Here is a 25,540-nt window from a genome sequence, read left to right as displayed (position 1 = left end):
GAACTGTGAGTAGTAAATTGCTGTTGTTCTGAGTCACAGTATAGCTCCCTGGTATAGCAGCTCAAAAGGAGTAAAACACCACTATACATATTTTATAACTTAGGGAGTTGAATGTGCTTCAAATGAACTGGAATATATACTCATATATATGGGAATAATTTCCTTGGGTAAGCTATTGAACTTTTATAAAATGTGTATTTTAATTTCCATAATAACTCCAAGAAATGATCTATCGCTCTCCCTCTTTTTTCTTTCTACAGATAGAGAAACTGAGGGTGAGACATGTTAAATACTAACTAGCCTTAGGTCAATGCTGAATTCAGGATGTTGCTGGAATGTGACTCCACTGTCGCAGGCCTCACCCGAGTACCCAAGCTCTTTATTTCAGGACTTGATTTATAGCCACCAGGGACTAAGAGGGTAAATGTGTTTATCGTTACCTCTATTTAAGATGCCCACATTATTTTTTTTTCTTAAGGGCCATTGAACTCTATTTTATTATTCACTGTTTCTTCAATAAGGTTTTTAATAAACATCAAGGTTTGGATCTTCACTTGAAAGCAAGGAGCAAATGCCTTAGTAACTGGCGGTGATGTTCACCACCCTGTGGCCTGTAGGGTCTGCACTGGGTGTTCATGTGTGGAAAGGAAACACAAGCTGCCTGCGCCAAATCCCTGATCACAGACGTGGGGACGAGATGGTGAAAGGCTCTGCTCAAGACAAACTCAATCTTCTGGTTGAAGATTTTAGGTTTTCCCCTTCTTTGGTCTTTTCCCCCTCAAGTGCCATTGTGTTACCCTCAATTAGTACTTAGAATCCTTGAAAGTAAAGCTGAGTCAGTGGTCATGCTATCTATATTTTTTTGCATTATCATTTTTTATTGTGAATGCCGTTATGGAGCAAAAAGAAAGAAAGAAAAATAAAAATTCTATTTCTCCCAGAAAGTTTGCAACTTACAATATTTATAAAGGTAACTAGCAGGCTCTGTAACGGGGCATGACTTCGTTTCTTTAAAAATTAATCAAATATGAAGTGACTCTTTTACTATGGATAATTACTTAATGAAATCATTTGCATGAAGTTCCTAAAAGCAAAGTGCAAGCACCTACACCATCACTCAAAGGATGTGACTTTCCCACAGACACTACATTATAAGCAATGTAGGTGCTAAAAGTGAACACATTCACAATAAGACTGCCGCACACCTGAGGCCATTCTCCCATGAGCACTGTTTCTCTTCCCCCGCTTTGTTTCAGTACTTCCCGAACTACTGCTATAGAAATTGATGCTCAGTGTGGAGCTGTATGGCGAGTTCTGATTCTCTAGGTACCAGAACTGCCCCCAGCAGCTTGCACTTCCTGAGAACTGGGAATGGGTTGGTTGGTTCTAACCCTCCAAGGAGTTCAGGTGGCTCTTAGCTGCCCTGGGGGGAATGATTCAAAGTTTCCTTCATCAGATCCCAGAGGCAAATCAATAAGGGAGTCCCAAATCAATCATATTGTTTTGATTCAGGTGGGCTGGGCTCACTGGAATTACTGTCAACGACAAAGACGCTAACTCAGATGCAGGAGAAAGGGTTCAGACTGGGGGGTCGTGTATGCCGTTTGCTTAAAGGCATCATTCTTTGCTTGTTCTTCTTACCCTGTTTTTTTTTATTTTAAAGATTTTATTTATTTATTTATTTTTAGAGAGAGGGGAAGGGAGGGAGAAAGAGGGGGAGAGAAACATCAATGTGTGGTTGCTTCTCATGTGCCCCCCACTGGGGACCTGGCCAGCAACCCCGACATGTGCCCTGACTGGGAATTGAACCTGTCGTGCCTTGGTTTGCAGGCCCACACTCAACACACTGAGCTACACCAGCCAGGGCCTTATCCTGTTTTTTTGTTTGGTTTGGTTTGGTTTGGTTTGGTTTGGTTTGGTTTTGGCTGTAGATCCACGTGGTATCAGAAACTGTGTGACATGTGAGAACCTATGAAGCAGAGAAAAGGGACAATGAGCTGTGGGAATAAGGTGGTTACAGATAAGACTGTGACACCTGATGACGAAGACAAGGGGCATCCATTTGCTTAGCAGATATACAAGAGAGATTCAGTCCTGGCTGTGAAAGCCCCGCGAACAAAAAGCAAGCCCATGAATATAAGACACTTGGTGAGCCCTGGCCAGGTGTCTCAGGTGCCTGGAGCTTCGTCCTGTGCACCAAAAGGCCACAGGTTCGATTTGCAGTCAGGGCACAGACCTAGTTTGCAGGAGCGATCCCCAGTCAGGGCGCACATGGAAGGCAACCAATTGATGTCTCTCTCTCCCTCCCCTATTCTCTCTCTAAGGTCAGTAAACAGCCCTGGCCCTGCCTGGTGTCGCTTAGTGGTGTAAACACCAGCCTGTGAACCGAAAGGTCACCAGTTCGACTCCCAGTCAGGGCGTATGCCTGGGTTGTAGGCCAGGTCCCCATGTGGGGGCATGGGAGAGGCCACCATTGTGTATCTCTTGCACAATAATGTTTCTCTCCCTCTCTGCCCCTCTCTCTAAAAGTAAATAAACAAAATCTTTAAAATAAACATATCCTTGGGTGAGAATTAAAAAGAAATTAGGCAAGGCACAAGCCATATATGACCAGTGCAAAGTACCCACAGCAGGGGCACAGTGGGTCTAATGCCAGGCTTAACTCACTACCTCGGTGGCCCTGTCAGGATCAGGAGAGGAAACTGAGAGTGGACCTTCCGATCAAAGCTCACTGGGTAGCCAAGAAATCCCAGCAAAGCTAGCTCAAGTACAGAGGCAGCATAGAAGGACACTGAGAAGTGTCCCAGGGTGTGAAGTTGCTAACCAAAACGTAACGCTGCCTTCCAGGGTCTAAAAAGCCCTCCAAAATAGAAGTGCCACTTGTCAGTGAGGTGTGACCCCCTTATCTCCCTTGTTTCTGCCTGCCTCCTCCATTCTCTGCCCTTCTTAGCTTTCACATGGTCTGGAAAATGCCCACTCCAAGTTTCAGGTTTCTAGTACCTTCCTGCTTCAAAGCTCCCCTAGCACAGTAATCTATGTGCAAAACAGTCCAAATTTTGAGGAAAAGAAATTCCTGGGAGAACACATTTATCTAAACCACGTATGAGGGCTACTCCTAGAAGTTCTGAATAGGACAGGCATCACGGAACAAGGCTATGGCAGCGTAAACCTAGGTGACAGTGAGGTGAATGGCAGCATAGAAACATGTTGTAAGATGTGGAAGGAAAAGAGAAGAACTCATGCGTTCATTCCACGTACATGTGTTGAGATCTTTATGCACCAAGCACCATGCTTGTGCTTTGAATTCAACCTCTAAAGAGCTTCTCATCTAAACTTCTAGACCCCCATCTGTAGTAAAATGGGATAGATGCTTTCACCAAGGTTTGCATCAATTGCCATGTGAAAACAAAGAAAAGAGAATTAATGCCCCCTGAGTGGTTCAGAGAAATCTTCAAAGGAGTTGGTATTATGACTAAGTCTGGAAAAACCTGCAAGATTTTTACAACAGGCAGGTACAGAGAAGCCTTCTTTTCAAAGCCCTTATGCTATTTGATTCTCCTAACAGTGCTGTGAGATGTATTGAGCAGACTGTTTCTGTCATATAAGTGAGAAAACAGAATCCTACAAAAGTTTAATTAATTGACCAAGACCACATACCCAAGGTGGAGCAAATCCCAGGCTTGATCCTGAGATTTCTGAGTCCTAGTTCACTGCTTTTTCTGTTTGTTTATGTTGTGTTATGTAGAGAGATGAGAGGATAGGCCTGTTCTATTGCCATCAGTATCTTTTGTGCTGTGGTTGAACCTGCCTCTTCTAGGCTTGGTCTTCATCACTTTCTTTGCAAAAACTCCTGCATTTAGAGCCTGTATCAGCCCAAGTCTTAATGGAAAACTGATGACAACTCAAATAAATTGATTAAGGTAGAGTTTCATAAAGGTGTTATTTACAGAGGTGAGATCAGGGTTTCAGGGACCAACAGAGGACACCACAAGACGCCAGAACTGGCAAGAGCGGGGATTCAGCATCACCATTTCCACCACTAGGTCTGAAGGGCAAAATGGGAGTGGAGTTATCAGAACCCAGAGCAGGTATCATGGAGAAGCCACCTGGCAAGAACTGTGGCTTTCTTTACAGGACAGTCAACCCATGACAACCGCGATTTCACTCGCTTCTAGCTTCAGAAGTCCCACCGGTGCTTCACATCAGCCAAACCCACCAGAAGTCAGAAGGCATGGAGACCCACTGATGAGATCCAAAAAGGCAAGTCTTTCTGGGCAAGCTCACGTTAGAGAAGGGTGGGCAGCGGATCTGGAGAGCTGAACAAGAACGATCCAGCACTGGGAATATGGGGGGTCAATGTGGGAGGCGAGGGGCAGCTTCTGATCTGTTTCATGCTCCTTTCCCACCCACACACACCTCTGACACCGCACACACACCCCATTTTCTTTTCTCCCTTTCCCTTGATATTTCCTTTTGTATTTTGGAAATCTGACCACTCAAGTCATGGCTCTGGGTTTTCAGCCAGGAATTCACTCCAGGCTCATGGAGCCAAATCTATTTCATCTCAGTCTCTTGGTCACTGCAAGTCCTGAACTGAACTGGAGGGTGTATGTCTGCCAAGGTGAAGGCGGAGTTGCAAAGGAAGTACTTATATGATTCTGTAGTGTTCCAAACCATGATCTTTTCAGGGACCTTCTTGGTATAGTCAGAGACACTGCTCTATGGGATCATTTTGAGGAAAAAAATCTTAGAGATCTGAGCTGAAGTTTTTCATAAGCTCTGCCTAGATGAGCCAGTGACTGTAGTGTACCAGCAGCAGAGAATCTGCTCTGTTCTGTGCTCAGCAGAGAGGGTGAAGGTGGGCCAACCCAGAGGGGGCAGATGAGCGCATCATGGCAGCCAAGGAATGCTCTTTGAGGAGACTGGCTGGGAAAAGTTCTTTTTTTCTCTCTCTTAAAGGAATCAGGACATCTAAAAGTTTATTTTTGTGGAGAAATAATTTCTTTTTTTCTTTTTAGCTCATGAATGAAATCTGCCTTGATTTCTACTTTGAAAAAAAATTCATGAGCATGTAAATTATAGTTTTAATCATATTCAGTAATATTTTTCCTCTCAGAGCCTTGCTAGGAAAGCCACTTCTATCATGAACCAGAAATGGGCCATTTAAAAGGGGTAGGTGGGTGGTAATATTTATTTTATATAGTGAAGATTAATTTAATAAAATTTGATGTTTTACCTCAACTATGTATCCACTACAATGAACCAAAACCTCATACTCAGATGACACTGCAATTCTGTACCTTAAATCAGAGGTCTCAAGTCAACAGTGGGCAGGTATGATGTTCCTACAGAAGCATTTGTTCACTGTCCATTGCTGTGTGTCCCGTCTTCTCCCTCACGTTTGCCCATCCGAGTCCTGCAGATGCTTCTAGCTGACAGTTCATCCACTGGGAGGCCACCGCCCATGTTGGTCTCCATCATGGACTTTGCCCAATGATGGCTACATATTTTTTAGTTCTTCTTTCTCACATGAACAGCAGTACAGTTGTGCTGGCATCGTTTTGCCCTGGAGGTATCCCAAAGAAGTGCAGGGAGGACTCCACATGGGTGCTAAGGTGGAAGTACACAGTCTTTCACAACAGGACAGTTTGCAGAAAAGGAATTTTTAGGAGGAAAAAAGGTTGTTTTTTGGGGGAAACAAAATGTCTGTTCTTTTATCTTCTCCTATGCCTTCCCTTTTAACCTCTTTTTTTGGCTGAACTTTCTATAGAGTTGGGAGGAAGTTTTGAGTGAGTTTCTAATGTGTCAATTGGCAAAGCTAAAGGGCTTCATGAAATAATGGTTATGCTCTAGTCCAGCGATTTTCAACCAGTGTGCTGCAAGAATTTTTTAAAAACATGCATTACCTGGCTATTTAGTTAAAGCACTAAGCTCTTTTTCCTTAGATTGTCAAATTTTTTAAAAATGGCAAAAGCCTGTAACACAACAATAGCCATCCAGTGTGAATGAATCGAAATTATACCTACTTTTTGGGCAGATCTGCAAAAAACATGGTATGTTTTCTGGTGTGCCACAGAATTTTCGTAATTAGTTTACATATGCCATGGGATGAAGAAGGTTGAAATCGCTGCTCTAGTCTAATATCTGGTATGTGAAGGTACGAATGTCAAGTCGGATGTAGGCTAACTCATGACCCAGGAAGTTTCCTTCTCTTCTGGTTTTGCCCTATGGCTAGTGTCTCAGAACACATCTGACCCAATCTCCCCCAGCCAGCAGTATCCCATGGTGACAGCCTTTGCATTTCCGAGCCTATCAAAACAACCAACCCACTTGACATCAACTCCCTCAGTAGCCAATCTGAGGAAGCTAACTAGTTCTTAACAGATGTGGGCAGAGAACTAAGGGGTCCGTTTGTAACTAATTCCAGGCAAAGTATTTGCATTTAACCTGGGGCTTCTTGGAGATATTTCTCAAATATACAAATGTCACTCTAATGGTGAGAATTTGGAGAGCTTTAGCACATAACTGGGGGCAATTGTGCCTTCGGTAGACAAGGCCTTTTGGAAGGCTTCAACTCATCATTTTAACCTCAGTGGTGCCCCTTTTTGCATGGGGGTGATCCCTACAGTCTTACAGTAGGACCATCGGGGTCTGGGGCCAGAACCTCCAGGCTGCAGACTCAGATGTGGAAGGAGTTTGTAGTGCTTCAGCTTTGTTTGTTTGGTCTTTGGAACACACAAGCCAGACGGCACTCAGTAAGATCCAAGATTAGTGGCACTGCTGCTTGATGACTAATGCAATTAAATAAGTCTTGGTGCTGGCACAGAACCACAATAACAAATCCCATAGTGTCGAGTGCTTCTGCCAGATGGATTGCTCAAACCTTTGGAAGTACACTCAAGTACACATACTTAATCACTGCAGGCCCAATTCGTGGAAAAATGACATGGTACTTGTGTGGGCGGAAGGTTCCTGTCACTTTTTGGGGGTAATCAATCCCATCGTCAGCTTTCAAAGCCAATATTGTCCTGATTTCCACTCTCGTGGGCTAGGGGTATGAAGTATTAAAATACAATGAATTTGAGAGATCTAATAATTTTTCCAAATATCTTAGATTTTTATAGAACAGGCCTGATTTCAAATATCCTGTCCCACTGCTTTTTAAAGTACATTCTGTACTCGTTAAATTGGGTCCCAATTTTTGCTTTAAAGGTAGGCTATAGCATTTCTTCTATTCAGTTTATTAAAGAATGCAACTAACCTGCTCAGGAGGGATGTATGTATTGAAAAATAAGTTAAACCTCATTGAAGCTCCAGCTCAGTCGAAGCTGTGAGTCCTGGGCAGATCATGAAGGTGCAACCTGGAGTTATTGAACACTGAAGACCACCCCTGGATCTCAAGTTAACAATCTGTATTCTCATCTGAACTGTGGGAAGAAAGGGTAGCTGGTCGGTGGCATTTCCGCCTGAAGGACACGATGTTTTCCACACCAGCACATTTCCTGGCTGTGGCTGTGCTTTACCAGCGAGTTCACTCGTCAGTGGCTTCTGCTACATACATTGCAACTACAGATACAGTCCAAGGATCTCTATCCTCTCATTACATTTTTGAACTATGATCCAAATATGGTACACACAACTACCATACTTTACCTATAGCCCTAGAGGAAGAGAAAGGTATTTCCCTGTGGGATATAGAAAGCAGAAAATATTTTGATTTCTTGAGTGCTTAACAGTGCTGCGAAGCAAGGACATTGTCGTCCAAAGACTGTGAATGCTCTGAAAAGTCAAGCAGACAAATCAACCTTAACATCTCAGCTTTCTATAATAATGCAGTTGGTGAATATGAAGGGTATGTTACTAAACTTTCAACTACCACAAAGTTCTTCCTATGAATATCGGAGTGGAAGTGGAGATACTGCATGCAAACTTGCTCAGAGATGGGGATATGCCATGAAGGGTATTCCGAAATACAAAGCAAAGATTATTTTTGCAGCTGGAAACTCTTGTGGTCGAACTAGTCTGCTATGCGCAGTTCCACACACCCAAGCAGTTATGATGGTTTTGGAGCATTTATGCCAGATTTAAAATCATTCCATGTAATGATCTGCCTGCTCTTGAGCATGCTCTTCAGGACCAGACATCACCGGGTTCATGATCAAATGAATTCGGGGTGAAGCGGGTATTACTGTTTCCTCTCCAGGCTGCCTAACAGGCATGCAGAACTTCTGCACCCTGCATCGGGTTCTGTTTACTGCTGATGAAATACAGACAGGATCGGCCCCAACTGGTAGATGGCTGGTTACTGATTATGAACTGTCAGACCTGATCTAGTAGTCCTTCTTAGAAAGGCACTACCTGGTGGCTTACACCCTGTCTCTGCAGCATTGTGTGATGAGGAAATCATACTGACCATTACACCAGGGGAGCACGGCTCAACATACAGTGGCAATTCTTTCGGCAGCCGAGCGGCCGCAGCGTGCCTTGAGGTTTTGAGAGAAGAAAACTTTGCTGAAGATGCAGACAAAATGGGTGCCATCTTAGGAAGTGAACTCCTGAAGCAACCCTCTCTGACACTGTAACTACTGTTGTTGCTATCAGAGAAACCAAAGATTACTGCAACTCTGAGATAATGGACTTCGGGCCAAGCTGACCCTTGGCAATATCATCAGGTTTACACCTCTGCTTGTCATCAAGGACGATGAGAGTCGGGAGTCCCTAGAAATCATTATCTAGGCCATCCTGTCTTTCTAAGGGTAGTGACTGCAGGGGTCCGGGGGGCCTGTTGCAGACAGGCAGTTCGGTGAAGTCCTAGAAAAAGCCTCTGTGTTTCTGCCTCAACTCAGGCAGGTTCCACTTACCCTCTGTCTTCAAGGACTTTTTAAAAATATATATTGTTCTCAGTTCATATGTAATACAAGGAAATTTGCAATCATGCAGTCTGCTGTGTAAGAGAAAGTAATGGTGTCTACAGTCAATTAAGTGTTTTGCGTGCTTCCTTTTAATCAAGCCATGTATAATTTATTTACATTTTTATAATTTCCTTGTTGATATAAATGTATTATATTTCAAAAAGTTGTATGGGATTTGACAAAGAACACTGGTTTAACCTTATAAAGTTGAATTATAATAATTGAATTTTAGGAAGGATTAAGGGATTAACCTTATATAAACTACTAGCTTTAAATAAACTTCATACTGGGTTAGCCAAAAAGTTTGTTTAGTTTTTTTCTGCACAATGGCTCTAGTAGTGCTTAGTCATCTTTAACTTCACTTGAAACAGTTTTGTTGGATTGTATTGTGACAGCTGTCATATCAGAGTGCATTAAAAAAAACTTATCAAAATTGCTGAATTTTTGTGTAGCTATTTTAATATTGAAAATGGAAGAAAATAAGGAACGTTTTAGCAAATTATGCTTTATTATTTCATGAATGGCAAAAATGCAACTGAAACACACACACGAAAGGTTTGTGCAGTGTATGGAGAAGGTGCTGTGGCTGACTGAATGTGTCAGAAGTGGTTGGCGAAGTTTCATGCTGGAGATTTCTTGCTGGATGATGCCCCACAGTCAGATAGACCAGCAGAAGTTTGTAGTGATCAAATCGAGACATTAATTGAGAACAATCAATGTTATAGCACATGGGAGATAGCTAACATACTCCAAATACCCAAATCAATAATGTTATTGGTGAAAATGAAAAACATATCTTTTATTCCATAGAAAAAACCATATGGACTTTTTGGGCAACCCAATATTAGTCAACACCAGAATCAGTGTCGTTATTTTGAATTAGGAATTAATGTTTAACATTTCCAAACTATGTTTTAAATGTTGATACAATTTTTTCAAAAAACCACTTATTTTCACTTTTTATTGAAATTTAAAGTTTATCTTTTAAATGTCAAAAAATCTTAAATGATTTTAAAAAACCTAATTGAGTATATTGTTCAGTCTACTTATCCCCTTATCTTATCAACAAGGCAGTCAATGTTTTCTTCTATCAATATTTATCCCGTGCGAGGCACTTGAGAGATGGAGCTTCAGGACATTGTAATCTCTCTCCTCGAGGAGTTCAGAGTGTAGCTGAAGAGGCAAACTGGCACTTGGGAATGGCTGTGAATAAGTGTGGATAAATAAACATGATAACTGATGTTATATGACATTGCTTGTTGCTATTATTCAAGTTCAGGGAGAAAGAAACAACTACAGGGAAAAAATAGACAAACTTTTCAAGGAGGCAGTCTATGACTAGACCCCTAAGGTCTTATTTGGCTTGGGTAGACACAGAGGAAGAGAGTCTCTACGAGCAAAGAGACTGTGGTGGGCATGCCTGAGAAGGCAAGGCTGAAGGAGGGGAGGGCTGGAGTGGGAGAAATGAGACACCAAATTCAGCTACGTAAGGTTAACCTATGGAATGTCTTCAGATAGGCAGAAACATTCAGGCTTTGTGGTGTAGTCTACAGGGAACCCCTGAAAGCTTATAATGAAAACTTTAATTTCATGACCCTTTGGCTAGAAGATCTTCCATTATGATTCAAGTGGTACTAAGGAGGCCTGAGACTAACTTGGTTTGAATGCAATGGAAAAGGAAGGAGAGATGGGAATGATGTTGAAAAAGATCTATCAGGACCACATAAGAATCAAGGGAAGACTGGCTTACAGCTTACCCAGACCCAGCCATGATGCTCATGGGAATCATGGAATACATCTAGTTCCATCAAATTGAGACAATACTCATGCCACTAACAGAGAGATGACTTCAAACTCGCCCCTGTGGGAAAGGAAATGAACTGGGTTTCGGATCCATGGATTGTGAGGTGACGAAGGGAAATTAAAATCTCTCTTAGATAATCAAAGAGGTACATATAGCTCAGGTGAGAGGTCATGAGAAAAATCTCCTGTGCCCTGACTGGTGCAGCCCCGTGGGTTGGGCATCATCCCACAAGCTGAAAGGTCACCAGTTTGATTCCCGGTCAGAGCACATGCTTGGGTTGTGGACCAGGCCCCTGGCTGGAGGTGTGTAAGTGGCAGCCAATTGATGTTTATTTTGCTTATAGGTGTTTTTCTTTTTCTTACTCCCTCCCTTTAAAAACAAAAATAAAATCTCAGGGGAAAAGGAATCAGAAATCAGCCAGCCAGTGAAAGACAAATACTGTATGATCTCACCTATAAGTGGAACCTAATCAAGAAAACAAACAATCAAGCATGATAGAACCAGAGACAGGATAAAGGAGGGAGGGATCAAGTCAAGGAACACGTATAAAGGACCTATGGACAATGAGAACGAAGGGGGGATGACTGTATGTGGGAGGTGGGGGGTGGTAGGCCAGGGGAGAGTAATGGGGGGCAAATGGGGACAACTGTAATTGAACAATTAAAAAAATTTTTTTAAAAAAAGAATGACCTGCAAGAGTGTAAAGCCAAAGCCATGGTAATTGCTGACGACACCAAGGAAGAGAGCCTGTGCCCGGGATGAAGCTTTACTGCTCTCATCCCTTAAGACTGAGGACCAGGTCTAGTCCACTCGGAAGGCCTGCCCTGCACCGGGAGATGCTACAGTAACGGAGCTGTGTACACCGGCCTAGCACACTTGATCAAATGGCATTTTATTATTGAAACTCTGTGAGGGAACTGTTTTTAAAATGTGTTAACTTCTGCTAAATTTAAAAAGCAAGTTCTCAAGTTAATGGGATAGGTCAGCCTCTCAGCCTGAGCACTATGTAAATCCACCATAAACATGTCTTTCGCCACCTCTGTCTCAAATCTGACCTAGATGATCACATGCAGCTACCTTGCTAAGTGCACAGTTGTTGCCATCTTGATTTGTAGATGAGAAAATGAAAGGCCACATCCAGATCAAATAGTGAATGGTGGAAATAAAACTGTAGCAAGGGGGTTTGACACCAACCTTGCCCAGTTGCACTCTGAGCTATGTGATTGGGGAGTCATGTTCAACATCAATGCTTGCAGGTGGGGACTCTTCCAAAAAGCCAGATGAACAAATTCCTACAAGGCTAGATCTCCAAAAATATCCTCGAAAGAAGTGGATTGCTAACTTCTCTCTGCTTCCTACACCCCTAAACACGTGGGTGTGCACACACGTCCATGTGCCCAAATCTCCTGAACGGCCTGTCCAAGTCAGGAGTTGAATTACAGGCCATTGCAGGTGCACAGGTGTGGGATCTATGAAAAGTAATCAGGCTACTACATATTCTTAGTTAATAAATTACAGGTGCTTCTCTACTTACAAATTGTCAACTTGCAACCATCTCTATGATAAACAAAGCTACTTTTCAAAGCAAAAGCCCACCATCCTTGCTCTTCACCAACAGATGGCACCAGGGTTGTTCGGAGATGTTTTAGTCTCGGCTAAAGTTAGTGAGCCTGTGGCCAACACCATAAACTTAGGCAGGTAAAGTAAATGAGTGAAGTGACGCCAGGGGAAGACCACAAAGTGTGATCAAAGCTGTGAAGGACCATGGCTATGAAAACAGGGCAGCGACCTCCCAGTTCCAGCTGATGGTTGTCATGAGGGTTTGGAGACCCACTTTGCAAGGTTTTCAAGGTGGTGTGAAAATCTTAGCTTTTATGTAAAATTTCCTGGCTTTTGAATTTTGAAGCTAATCTGCATTTCATAAAAGTGCTCTGAAGCCCAGACACACCCACATCTGCAGGCCAGATTACTTTGTGATTTTTGAGTTAGTTTACTAACATCATTAACTCTGTCGTGCCCAGAAAGTGAGAAGCTTTTGGAAGTTGACAAAAGTAATAAGGGGCCAAGAAAGTCTGAAATTCTGAGCTAATGTCCCCAATAGGCAGATTCTCTGGAGAAATCTAATTTTTCATGGATGTGGCTACCTTAACTGATTCCGAAGTAATGCTTTGGATTCGTGAACAGATAAACTTAAAAACAGCTTTTAAGGACCTTATCTGTTCATCAAGACAGAAACACAAACAACAAATATTTATATTGTAAATCTTGTTTTAAAAGGGATTCTCCTAGCGTGTTTATAACAGGAGCACTGACTGCTCTGTTCCCCTGAAAAAGCTTGCCTTGAGTACGGGGTAGACTGCAATGCCCACATGCACATCACAACCTGAAATGCATGAAGGTGCAGGTGCAAGAGACCAGAGGAGGCCACCTCCCAGACTCTTGGCAGAGAATCCAATGCTAAGTTGTGTGTAGTAACTGAGGGAATCATAGTGATGTAGCTTTGTAGTATCATACTTCTATTGTTTCATATTAGATTGATATTTGTATCTGTTTATAACATTTTGTACTAAGCATTTGAGAGCATGCATGTCAAGATTTCCTTATGTTTTATTTTTAAAAATTCTGAGAAAGATTTCTACTCTAGCCATGATTGAATAGCTGAGACTAGACTTACCCGTTAACCATAAAGAAAAACAAAACTAGACACAAGCTCTGGCTGGTGTGGCTCAGTGGATTGGGTGTCGGCCTGCGAACCAAAGGGTCACTGGTTCAATCGCTGGTCAGGGCACAGGCCTGGATTGCGGGCTAGGCCCCCAGTTGGGGGCATGCAAGAGGTAGCTAGTTGATGTTTTTCTCCTTTTTTTCCTTCCCTCCCTCTCTCTAAAGGTAAGTAAGTAGAATCTTTTAAAAAAACTAGACAAGATATAGAAGGAAATAGTTCCAGGATATTAGACAATGGGCAACACAGGACTGTGATCTCTGAGAGAATGGAAACAAATGAGGAGAATCTGGTGATCACCCTATCAGTTTGGGTGCTTTTCTGGACCACGCAACATAAAGAAAGAGCTACCCCAAGTAGAGTTTTTGATTTTACCGTATTGGAAGAGGTAGAAATGGAGATGGACATTGAGTTGGCGAGAACTTGTGAAGCAGAGTATGGCAGTGGTGGGGGGCAGTGTGTGGAGAAACAGTTACAGAAAACTTCGAAAGGCTAAAAAAATTACATTAAATATCATGTGATTTTTAAATATAATGTTTAGACTATATAAATAGTCTAAACACCCAGAGATATATCATGCTAATACTACAAATAAATAAATCAGAACAAATTGAAGCTGGATTTTATATATTAATGTCACACAAAATAGATCTCACAGAAAAGAATGCTATCAAAGATAAAAGGGTTTTTTTCATAATGATAAAGGCTAACTAACCAAGAGACCATAACAATCACAAATGTTTATGCAACTAATAACAAATCTTCAAAATACATGGAAGAAAACTACTGGAACTACAAGGAGAAATAGATAACTACAAATATAATTGGAAAGCTCAACACTCCTTTCTTGACGTGTTTACATGAGTTGACATAAAATCAGTAAGGATATAGAAAATTTAAACAAGTCTGTCAACCACAGTGGTCTAATTGACATTTCCAGAACGCCCCACTGAGTAACGGCAGAATAGTTAAGTCAATCACTCTTCTCATGAACACTGAAAACATTTACCAAGATAGACCATATTCTGGGCGCATAACACTGTACAAATCTCAAAAAATAGAACAGGATTTAAGTCATACAGAGTATGTTTAAAATCCATAACAGAAAGTTGTATTTAAAAATCTTCAAATATTTGGAAACCATGTTACTTACTTTTAAGTAACCCATGGGCCAAAGAAAAAGTTAAATGATAAATTAGAAAAATATTCTGAACTAAGTGAAAGTGAAAACCTAAGAATCTTATACTTGCGGGAGGCAGCTAAAGCAGTACCAGAAAGTATTAAGAAGAGGTAATAAGAGATTATTGTGAACCACTTTTACTAACAAATACATGTCAAAAAATTAGACAACTTTAATTAGTTCAACAAATTAATGAAGTACAAAACTTATCACACACACAAAATAGATAACCTGAATGGCCTTATAGCTATTTAAAATATTTTAATTTGTATTTAAATATTTTTCCACAAACAAAACTCCAGGCCCATGTGGTTTCAAAGGGGGAATTCTGTCAAATATTTAAGCAAGAAACAATATTAGTTCTACCCAAACTCTTCCAAGAAATTGAAGAGGAGTGATTGCTCTCCAGTTTATTCTCTGAGACCAGTATTACTATGACAAAGACATTTTAAGAGAAAAAAAAAAGACCCACACATACACAATCAATTCATTTTTTAAGGTGCCAAGGTAATTCAATGGAGAAAGGACATCTAAGTGCAAAAAAAAAAAAAAAGAACCGAACCTCAACTCTTACTTCATACCATATACAAAAATATAAAAAGTAACTCAAATTGGGTCATGGTCCTAAATGTGAAATGTAAAATTATATAACTTCTAGAGAAAAACCTGGGAAAAAACCCTTGTGTCACTGGGATGGGCAAAGGTTTCTTACGACACAACAAGAACAAAAGAGAAAAAAACTGATAACTTTTACTATGTCAAAATTATAAACTTTTGATCTTTCAAAGATACCTTAAAGAAATTTAAAAGACAAGGAACAAGCTGGGAGAAAATATTTGCAAAACGCACCTCAAAAATGGTATTCTGGGGAGGTGTATTTTGCAAATATCCAAGATATATAAAGAACCTTTAAAACTCAGTAATAATAAAACAGATAAAACAGTTCCATAAAAATGGGTAAAATATTTAAACAGTTTACTAAAGAGATACTGTTAGAAAATAAGCACCTAAAAGATTGGGGAAATACAAGTCCACAGTCACACATCTATTGGAATGGCTAAAATTTTAAAATCTGAAAGTACTAAGTGCTGATGAGGATGTGGAACAGAAGGAGCTTCCATACATTACTGGCAAAAATACAAAACTGTAATAACTGTAGAGAATAGTTGTGTTTTTTTAAGTTAGACATATCACTTGACCTAGCAAGTCCATCCCTAGGTATTTACATAAGATAAATGAAAGTACATATCCACAGAAAGACATGTATGCAATTATTTTTAGCAACTTTAATTATAACTTCTCAAAACAGAAGTTATTCAAATATCCATCAGCATAAGTGGATCACAAATTACGACATATTCATTCCATGGAATACTACTCAGCAACAAAAAGAAAAAAAATACTAATATTGACAACATGGATGAATCTCAAAGACATATTGCTAAGTGAAAGAGACCAATCTGAAAAGACCACATAATGTATGCACCAAATTATACGGGAAATTCTGGGAAAGGCAGGCAGATAAATGGTTGCCAGTAGCTGAATGGGGGGGGAGGGGATTGACTACAGATGCACAAAAGAACTTTTTGGAATAATAGAAATAGTCTGTATCTTTTTAAAAACACATTCCGTTTACTTATTAAAGACTTAGTTCTTACAGTCACTCAGTGCATGAACCCCTTTCTCATCATATTTATTGTGTTCAACCTCTAGTATCTGAATCTGAGACGCAGGCTATTTAAAACTGGAATTAGAAACAATGGTCGCAGGACTTCTAGTCAAGATGGAGACATAGGTAGACACACTGTGCCTCTTTGCACCAAAAGAAGGACAACAAGAAATTTAAAATTAAAAAAAAAACAACCAGAACTGACAGAAAATTGAACTGTATGGAAGTCCAACAACCAAGAAGTTAAAGAAGAAACACTCACCCACGCCAGTTGGAGGGGTGGAGATGGGCAGCAGTTGGAGAGGACTTGCAGCAAGGCAGAGGCCGGAGGACAGAACTGACCCACATTTGTGTGCAGACAAACTGGGAGGAACGATTGGAGAGCAAGACGGATGGAACAACTCAGGCTTTCAGTGCCTCAAGTCCTCTGACTGAAAACACCTGTGGGGGTTGAGGCAGCAGGAGAAACTTCCAGTCTCAGAAGAATTTGTTGGAGAGACCCACGGGTCCTAGAACATACACAAACCCACCTAACTGAAAATCAGCACCAGAAGGGCCTAATTTGCTTGTGGGTAGCGGGGGAAGTGACTGAAATCCGGCAGAGAGCTGAGAAAGCATTGTTCCCGCTCGGACCCCTCCCACACATGCGGCATCACAACACAGCAACTTGGGTTGCTCTGCCCTGGTGAACACCTGAGGCTCTGCCCCTCACTATATAACAGGTGTGCTGAGACAAAAAAAAAAAAAAATGGCCCAAATGAAAGACCAGATCAAAGCTCCAGAAAAAATACAACTAAGTGATAAAGAGATACCCAACCTATCAGATGCACAGTTCAAAGCACTGGTAATCGGGATGCTCACGGAACTGATTGAGCTCAGTCACAAAATGAAGGAACAAATGATGACTACACAAATTGAAATAAAGCAAAATATACATGAAACCAACAGTGACAGGAAGGAAACCAGGACTCAAAGCAATAGTTTGGACCAGAAGGAAGAAATAAACATTCAACCAGAACAGAATAAAGAAAGAAGAATTTTTTTTAAAAATGAGGAGAGGTTTAGGAACCTCCAGGACATCTTTAAATGTTCCAACTTGCAAATTATAGAAGTGCGAGAAGGAGAAGAGGAAAAACAAAAAATTGAAAACATAATGAAGGAGAACTTCCCCTGTCTGGCAAAAGAAATAGACTTCCAGGAAATTCAGGAAGCTCTGAGAGTCCCAAAGAAGTTGGACCCAAGGCAGTACACACCAAGCGCATCAAAATTATATTACCCAAGATTAAAAATAAGAAGAGAATCTTAAAAGCAGCAAGAGAAGAGGGGACAGTCACCTACAAAGGAGTTTCCATAGAACCATCAGCTGATTTCTCAAAAGAGACCTTGCAGGCAGGGGGCTGGAGAGAAGTATTCCAAGTCATGAAAGGCAAGGACCTACATCCAAGATTACTCTATCCAGCAAAGTTATCATTTAGAATGGAAGGGTAGATAAAGTGCTTCCCAGATAAGGAGTTCCAAGCTAAAGGAGTTCATCATCACCCAACCCTTATTATATGAAATGTCAAAGGGACTTATCTAAGAAAAAGAAGATCAAAACTATGAACAGTAAAAAGACTACAAATACAGTATTAACAACCGAACCTACAACAAAAACAAAAACCAACTAAGCAAACAACTACAACAGGATAAGAATTGCAGAAATGGAGATCACATGGAGGGTTATCAGTGGGGGAGTGGAAGAGGATGAAAGGGGGGAAGGTAGAGAGAATAAGTAGCATAAATTGTAGGTAGAAAATAGACGGGCAAGGTTAAGAGTAGTATAGGAAATGTAGAAGCCAAAAAACTTATATGTACAACCCATGAACATGAACTAAATGGGGGGAATGTGGGTGGTAGGGGGTGTTCATGGAGGGGAATAAAGAGAGGGAAATGGGACAACTGTTATAGCATAATCAATAAAGTATATTTTAAAATAATTAATTAATTAATTAAATGTTTAAAAGCAATGGCAACAAACTGAGCTTCAGTTGGGCTTTCATTTCTTCTAGCGTTAAGTTTTTATTTTAATATACTTTACAAAGTGTTCCTGCCAATATTTCTAGTATGTACCTGGCACCATATATAGTTATTACAATATTATTGACTATACTTCCTGTGCTGGACTTTGCTTCCCCCAACTATGTTGCAACCAGCAACGTGTGGTTCTTAATCTCTTCACCCCTTTCACCCAGTCCCCCAAACCCCTTCCCCTCTGGCAACTATCAGTCTGTTCTCAGTGTCTTTGAGTTTGTTTCACTTTTCTTTGTTCATTTACTTTGTTCTTAGTTTCCCAAAATAAGTGGTATCATGTGGTATTTGTCATAAGTCATCTCTATTTTGATTGTGGTGATGGTTCTAGGACTATATATATTTGTCAAAACTTATTTAACTGCAGTACACCTTTAAAATGTGTGTTTCCTGTTTATAAATTCTATTTCAAGAAATCTAACTTTAATATAAAGAAGATTATGAAAAGAAAATTGCTAATATATGCAGTGATGGGTGCAGTATAGGTAACCACACAGACTTATAAAGGTTCACAGGATCTTACCTTCAAAATTATGCTTTGAATACCTCTCATCCTACCTTTAAACAAGTCCAGAAGCTCCTATTAAAAACCAGGTTTCCATTTAAACCCAATCGTATTCACTTAAATCTTACATGTAGAAATAACACCCTAAAATGCATTGTCTGCTGAAGGAGTTGAAAGTCCGTGTGAGAGAGGAACCCTTGAAAAACAAAAGCGTGTTCTGTGTACCTGAAACAAAACAAAACCGCAGCACAAAGAGACACCTCTGGGCACTCGCTAGATGAGTTAAAAGTTATTAGCCTGACAAGACTGATTGGAGCTAATGTGAAGCAAGCGATGCTCACACATTGCTGGTGGGGATGTAAAATGGTACAATAATGGTATGGCGTGGCTCTTTATACAAAATCCTTCGCAGGAAACCCAATCTATGGCGACAGGAAGCAGAGCGGTGGTGGCCTGGGGCTGGCTGTGTAGGAGGGGGTCTGACTGCAACGAGGCACAAGGGAACTTTTTGTGGTGCTCAGATGTTCCTGATTGTCGTGCTGAGCACGTGGGTGAATACATTTGTCACAATGCGTTAAACTCTACCCTTAAATGAATGTATTTTATTATATACACATTATATGACAATACTGTTGTGGGTTTTTGTAAAAGATTTTAGTGACTTCTGTCTCCTCCAATACAATGGACTAAATATATTTTTTAACCCAACCAATGAAAAAAATACAGGATAATATTTAATTCTTACATTATTTTCATTATGAAATTTCTACTTACAGCTAAGTCATATAATAGATTGCTATTTTTTTTCTTTTCCATGCATGTAAAAACTGCTTTTTTTTTTTTTTTTGGCTTGAGTCTGTGGAACAAAGACCAACCAACTGAGAAAAAGCAAAGGTTATTTATGCCAAACTTGCTGTAGCAGGGGAGTCAGCCACCATCACTTATGTTTCAGCAGAAGCTCAAAGGCAGGCAAAGGAGTAGGAAAGCTTTATGGAGAAAAAAGAAAAGGCTTCAGGTGTGATGCCCTGATTGGATGGGGGAAGCTGTGGTGGGCCAGCTGGCCTGTGATGGGTTGTGGGTTTCTTTGGTTGGCCTTAAATTGGAAGTGGGAACAATTAGGGAAGCTGTTAGTTAGTAAACAACTCCTTGTGGATTGGGGCTGATTGTCATAAGGATGATTGTTTGGCTTCCTGGACCAGTTGCCAGAGACAGTGGTCTGACCTCCTACAAGTCTGACTGTTCACGGCTGGCCGGCTTCCTGACCTGGTACTGTTGCTAATGGGTTGGTTTTCCGGGCTGGTTGCTGCAGGCTATGGGTCAGAGTTGCATGTTTATATATGGTCTGGCCATTATCCATTTGTATATACAATTTTTCCAGCTTCTATAACTTTATCCTTAATTTAAGCCCCAAATCATCATCAAATAGCTAAATGTCTTCTCAGGTACTCTAATCCTTAATCATCACAACAAAACTACTGAGAATATTTTAGTCTGTCCTTTTAAATGTATTTTTTAAATTGAGGTACCATCATTATACAACACCATGTAAGTTTAAGTTGCACGGTGTGTTGACTAGGTGCATTTATGTCTTGCAATATGAGTACCACCACAACTTTAGCTAATACCTCTACCCCGTCACATAATTTTTTTTATGGTGAGAACAATCAAGACCTAGTCTCTTAGCAACTTTGAAGTTTATAACAGTATTGTTGACTATAATCACTTTGCCGTGCGTCACATCTCCAGGACTTATTTATCTACCAGTCGCAAGTTGATGCCCTTAAATGACATCTCCCCAGTCCCCTGATCCCCCAGCCACTGGAAACCACCATTCTACCGATGGAGTTCAGAACAGGCCTCCCCAAGATGTGCCACTTTGGCCTCTCGGTTATTTTGAGCTGAAGGTAATCAAGACCCTGCAGGCTCAAGAGAATTCTTTACCTTTCCCTTAAAGAATTTGGATTAGGGGCTGTGCCTAATAACTTTTTATAATCTACCTATAGGGTGGGGTAAATTTCTAATTACTGAGTATTTGCTCTTCTGATTGCCTTGTGAATGACCTTCCTCTCCTCTGCAGCCTCAGACACCCTATGTCATCCTGAGTTCAAAACATCATGTTTACCTTATTGCACATTTCTGTCTCCGAACGTCTCATGTGTGGGGGGCCTTTGACTCTATCATGTATGTGGGCTTCCCATACATACATATGCAATCATATTGCATCACTTTCTCTTATTAATCTGTCTCGTGTCAATTTAATTATTAGAGCGGCAGAAAGAACCTTGAAAGGTGGAGGAAAATTTCTTCTTCCCCTGCACTACTCTCTGTGTTTACAAGTTTGTTTTTTTATATTATACCTACAAGTGGTACCACACAGAATTTGTAGTCTCCATTTGCTATGTAAGCTGGACACACCTGTGATCCTCAGATCAAAGTTCCCTGCTCTCCTAAATATTCTTCTCCTCATTTCTACATTCCATGCCTTCTTCTCTCTAGCTGCCTTTCCCTATTTGGTGTTGCATATTAACTTCTCCAGAGAAATCGTATGAGAAATAAAATGTTGGGGACTTGGAACATCCAAAATTCCCTCTAGCCTAACCCAAGGTATAAATTATAGGTAGCCTGGATAGGCAGCAATTCTCCATTGGAAATTACTTTTCTTCATGAAATTTTCCTTCTGAATTTTAAGGCACCACTTCATTTCCTTTTCACTTTCAAATGTGGCCCGCATTCGGATGCATCATTCTTTGTATATAACCTGTCTTCTTCCTATTGGGAAGCATATAGGGTCTTCTTTTTGTACCTAATATTCTTAAGTTTTGCAGTGATGCATCTTAGCATGGAAGCCTTTTGATCGATGGTGCTGGGCACTCAGTGGTCCCATTTAATCTGGAAGCTGCTGGCAAATTATCTTGAATTATTTGGTTGTTTCTTTCCTCCCTCCATATTCTTTGTCCTATTTTTTTTAATATTTGACTTCAAGAATTAGTTCTTTAATCTTCTTATATTTGCCTCTGTCTCTTTTTTTTTCATCTCTTGGTCTTTCTGTTCTATTTTCCATTAGAATTCCTCAAATTTATCTTCCAACTAGTTGAGTTCTTCATTTTTCACTATTCAAACAATCACTGCTTTTAGTTGTATCTTTATATCCAGATATTCATGATATTGCCAATTCCTAAATATTTGAGGGGGTTTGCAACATAAACAGGGTTGCATGTTGGTTTTTCCCCTGAGCCGGTTAAAGGATGAAGCTTCTTGCCTACCGAGATTCAGTTCCTGCTATTTCTTCTGCTTTCCAGTTTCCAAAAGTTTGTTACTGTTGTCTCCATTCCTGTTCTCCTTGTCCCTGTGGTTTTGAGTATTAACAAAAAACATTTTTGCTACCATTTTATTGGGGTATGGAGAGATAGTGAAAGTAAACACCTGTGTTACTCTTCATTCTTTACCAAGGGGTACTGACCAAAGCAACCTCAGTGTTCCCCTCAGCTCCATTGAACTTCACACATGCTTCCTCCAGGCCCTTGACCTCCCTTGGCTTAGAGCGTTTACTCCAGCAAATTTGCTGTCACAAACTCTTTGCCTGTCCTTTGTGAGCAAATCTTCTCCCAGATCCTCGCCTCACCCAGGAATGTCTTTCTCAAGGACCTGGGCGTCATTCCTTTGAAATATTAATCATTAAGAAAGATAGTGCCCCTATGGCCCAGTCTCTGTGGGTGGGGGAAGTCCAGCAGCCCACACGGTGTCCAGATCCCATTGACCCGCCTCCTCACTAAGCTCTGCTGATACTGTTCACCAGATCACCGCAGTGTCTGAGGACTCTCCCCGCCTTTCCTTTAAGCGGATGGAGTTCACTCTCTCCCCTACTGCACAGCCTTGAACCAAGTCTCCCTTGACTGGTTAACTCTGTTTGGTATAATTTTTCTTTTACACTATGTGTGGGTTTTTTATTTTTAAAAATTATTTGGATCAATAACTAATAAAATCAAATATTTTAGCTGGAAATATATTATATTTTAACACGTCTTCCAACTCAGTAAACATTTCTTGAGCACTGGGTGTTGTGCCTGTACTATGCCAAGCACCAAAGATACCAAAAGAGAAAAAGCAATAAATTCAGGAAAAGGGCAACCACATCCAAAGGCATCTATTATAGATTGAGTTTGATTTGTTTACTTATAATTGAGACAAAGACTGGCTTTGCGACCTCAGGCAAATTCACTCTCTTCTTTGTAGCTCTGTCTTATTCTGAAAAATAACAGAATTGGACTGCATGGTTTGTAAATTTCCTGCTTGACTCTTGGATTCTGAGGAGAGTTTGAAGTAATACAACAACTTGTTTTTGGCAATAAAATGTTGAAAATGATTTCAAAATTTTTACTTTGGTCAGAATTTATTTAACTATGTTACCAGCTTCTTTAAAATAGTGGTCGAATTGGACAGGAATAATACAGAATTCAACCAAGCCTCGCTGAGCTCTCTGAGAGTACTTACAAATCAATATCTGAGACTTTTCTGAAATCCTAGCGATATTTTTTTCTTTGCGAGACATAGTTTCAAGGTCCAAAAAGTATCTCTGGAGGGTATTACATTTTTGGAGCTTGCTCAAAGTTTTTCTATAAATACTCCAGCGAAGGAAAGAAAACAAGCCATCAGCAATCACCCTGACAGGGATTCATCGGGCAGCAGAGCCGCTGGGAATGCTGGACTCCGGTCAGGGGCATAAAGGCCACAGAGTCGTCATTCAAATGGACTGAAGTGCCCGCTGTGTCTCAAGACCTTCCTCACTTCTCAGGGCTAATGAGTTAAGATGGATAACAGGAGTCTCTCTTAGGTTTATGGGTAGCTTGGCACAGCAAAACCCAAACCCAGGAAAGATAATTCCACTCCAACTCCTGGCTAAGTTTGGCCTAATAGTAGCAGCGAGGCTGTGGGGAACCAGAAGTAGTCTGCAGTCATGTGGAGTTGAGTTAGGCTCCTGGTCTATTTCCATTTACTGGTGTGTAATCATGGCCAAGTTTACTTAAACCTCTTGGAGCCTCCTAGAGTTGTTGAAAGAATTCAGTGAAATAGATTATGTGGCATGCTTGGCACATGCACTGTCATACAGAGTGTGCTTAATGAGTATTAGCTGAATGTATTAATAGCAAGAGCTAATATTAGAGGTAGAGTTTAGTCTACCTCGTATGCCTTACAGGTGATCAGAATATGCCGCCCCCAAAATATGCCACTTTGTCACAGGGATTTTTTTTTTTTGCATTAAAGATGCTTGAGAGAAATAGCAGATGCAGTAAGGGCCCTGTGACCTCTTCCTTTCTGCATAGAATTTCCCGTGAAAGAGGTACCTACCCTGTAGCAGAAAGCTCTTAATTCTCTTATTCAGCAGGGACTCGTAGCAGAGAGACAGGATCTATATGATAACTAATGTTACTAAGATAACCTTTATCTTCCCTTAGTTTCCCCCATATAGTTAGCTCCCCACAGTTTGCTTTTTCTAAAACCCAAACTTCTTTTTCTTTGTCTTGTCACTTCTGCATAAATTTATTCTTCTTTAAAGGGCAATAAAGGCCCCAGGTTGTAACCACCTCCTGAGTTACTCATCACTGAGCGCAAGTCAACACTGTTCTTCTCTTGTTGGTTTGACTTCTGTCATCTAATTTTCAAAGCCCCACTCCAGAACCTGACAGGGCAGTTTTTTCCTCTCCTACAGTATACACTATGCATGTGCCAATGTGATAACAGAGGGACTTTGGTCTCGTCTATGGATCCTGGGAGGCTTTAAAGATCCTTGGACGTGAAAAGTCACAGAATCAATGGCTTATCGGAAGAGGCGGAACTGAGGAAGTTGAGGGAATGCTCCGGCAAGAGAGGGATGGACATTCAAAGTTTTGTCTGACATCTAGCTTTTCTCAAGTCCCTTACTCATCAGAGCCACAGAACATGCTGAACTGAGTGACTATTTTTTCATTTCTTCCATAGATGTTACATACTACTCTCATAGTAGAGGCTTAGGAAGTTAATCCATTCCCTGTACACGATGGGTGGCTTAGGGCATTAGGGCCTGGCTCAGGACTTGGACTTGATGTTGTCAGGTAGAGAGTAGTTCAATGGCCTTCAGGAGTCATTTTCAAAAGAACACATCACAAAATTCTATGCAGCTGTTAAAAAAAGTCATCTAGTACATAACATGGAAGTATGTCCATGATTTATTGCTGAATTCAAAAGGGATCATCTTAAATAGTAAGTACAGAATGCCCCAATTTTTACCTGCTTAAAAGTCCTATCTGCAAATACATAAAAAGAAAGTAAATTCCAGAAACATCTACATCAAACTAGAGAAGATGTTGCCCTTGATTAATGGAATTCAAGGGAAAGTAATGGGTGAGAAAGATAAACTTCTACACTTTATTTTTACTGTTCAAATTTCTTCACTGAACATCTATTTCTTTTGCAATTAAGAATATATTTTTATTTAATCCCCAGTTTAAATATGGTTCCAAAAATGAAGATGTGAACACAGAAGGTCAGTTTGATGAGAGTTGTGGGTGGCTGGGGCATGGAGTAGTGGGAGAAGCAGGGGGCAGGAATGAGGGCAGGAGTATCGGCAAGTGTTGGAGGAAGTGTGGAGTAATCAGAACGTGCAGGCCAAAATATTAGGGGCTGGCAGGGGGGCAGAGATGGCCTGGT

At 40.7% G+C, this 25,540-nt stretch overlaps 1 pseudogene; it reads left to right on the top strand.

Annotated features, from left to right (window-relative positions):
- Nucleotides 1–7,478: 7,478 nt before the first annotated feature.
- On the top strand, nt 7,479–8,754 carry LOC119057873 (ornithine aminotransferase, mitochondrial-like; annotated as a pseudogene).
- The last annotated feature ends 16,786 nt before the right edge of the window (nt 8,755–25,540 follow it).

Source organism: Artibeus jamaicensis, unplaced genomic scaffold (genome assembly GCF_021234435.1).
Source record: "Artibeus jamaicensis isolate MK-2021 breed Jamaican fruit bat unplaced genomic scaffold, CSHL_Jam_final contig_3176, whole genome shotgun sequence".
NCBI lineage: Eukaryota > Metazoa > Chordata > Mammalia > Chiroptera > Phyllostomidae > Artibeus > Artibeus jamaicensis.
This window is presented reverse-complemented; position numbering and strand designations above follow the sequence as displayed.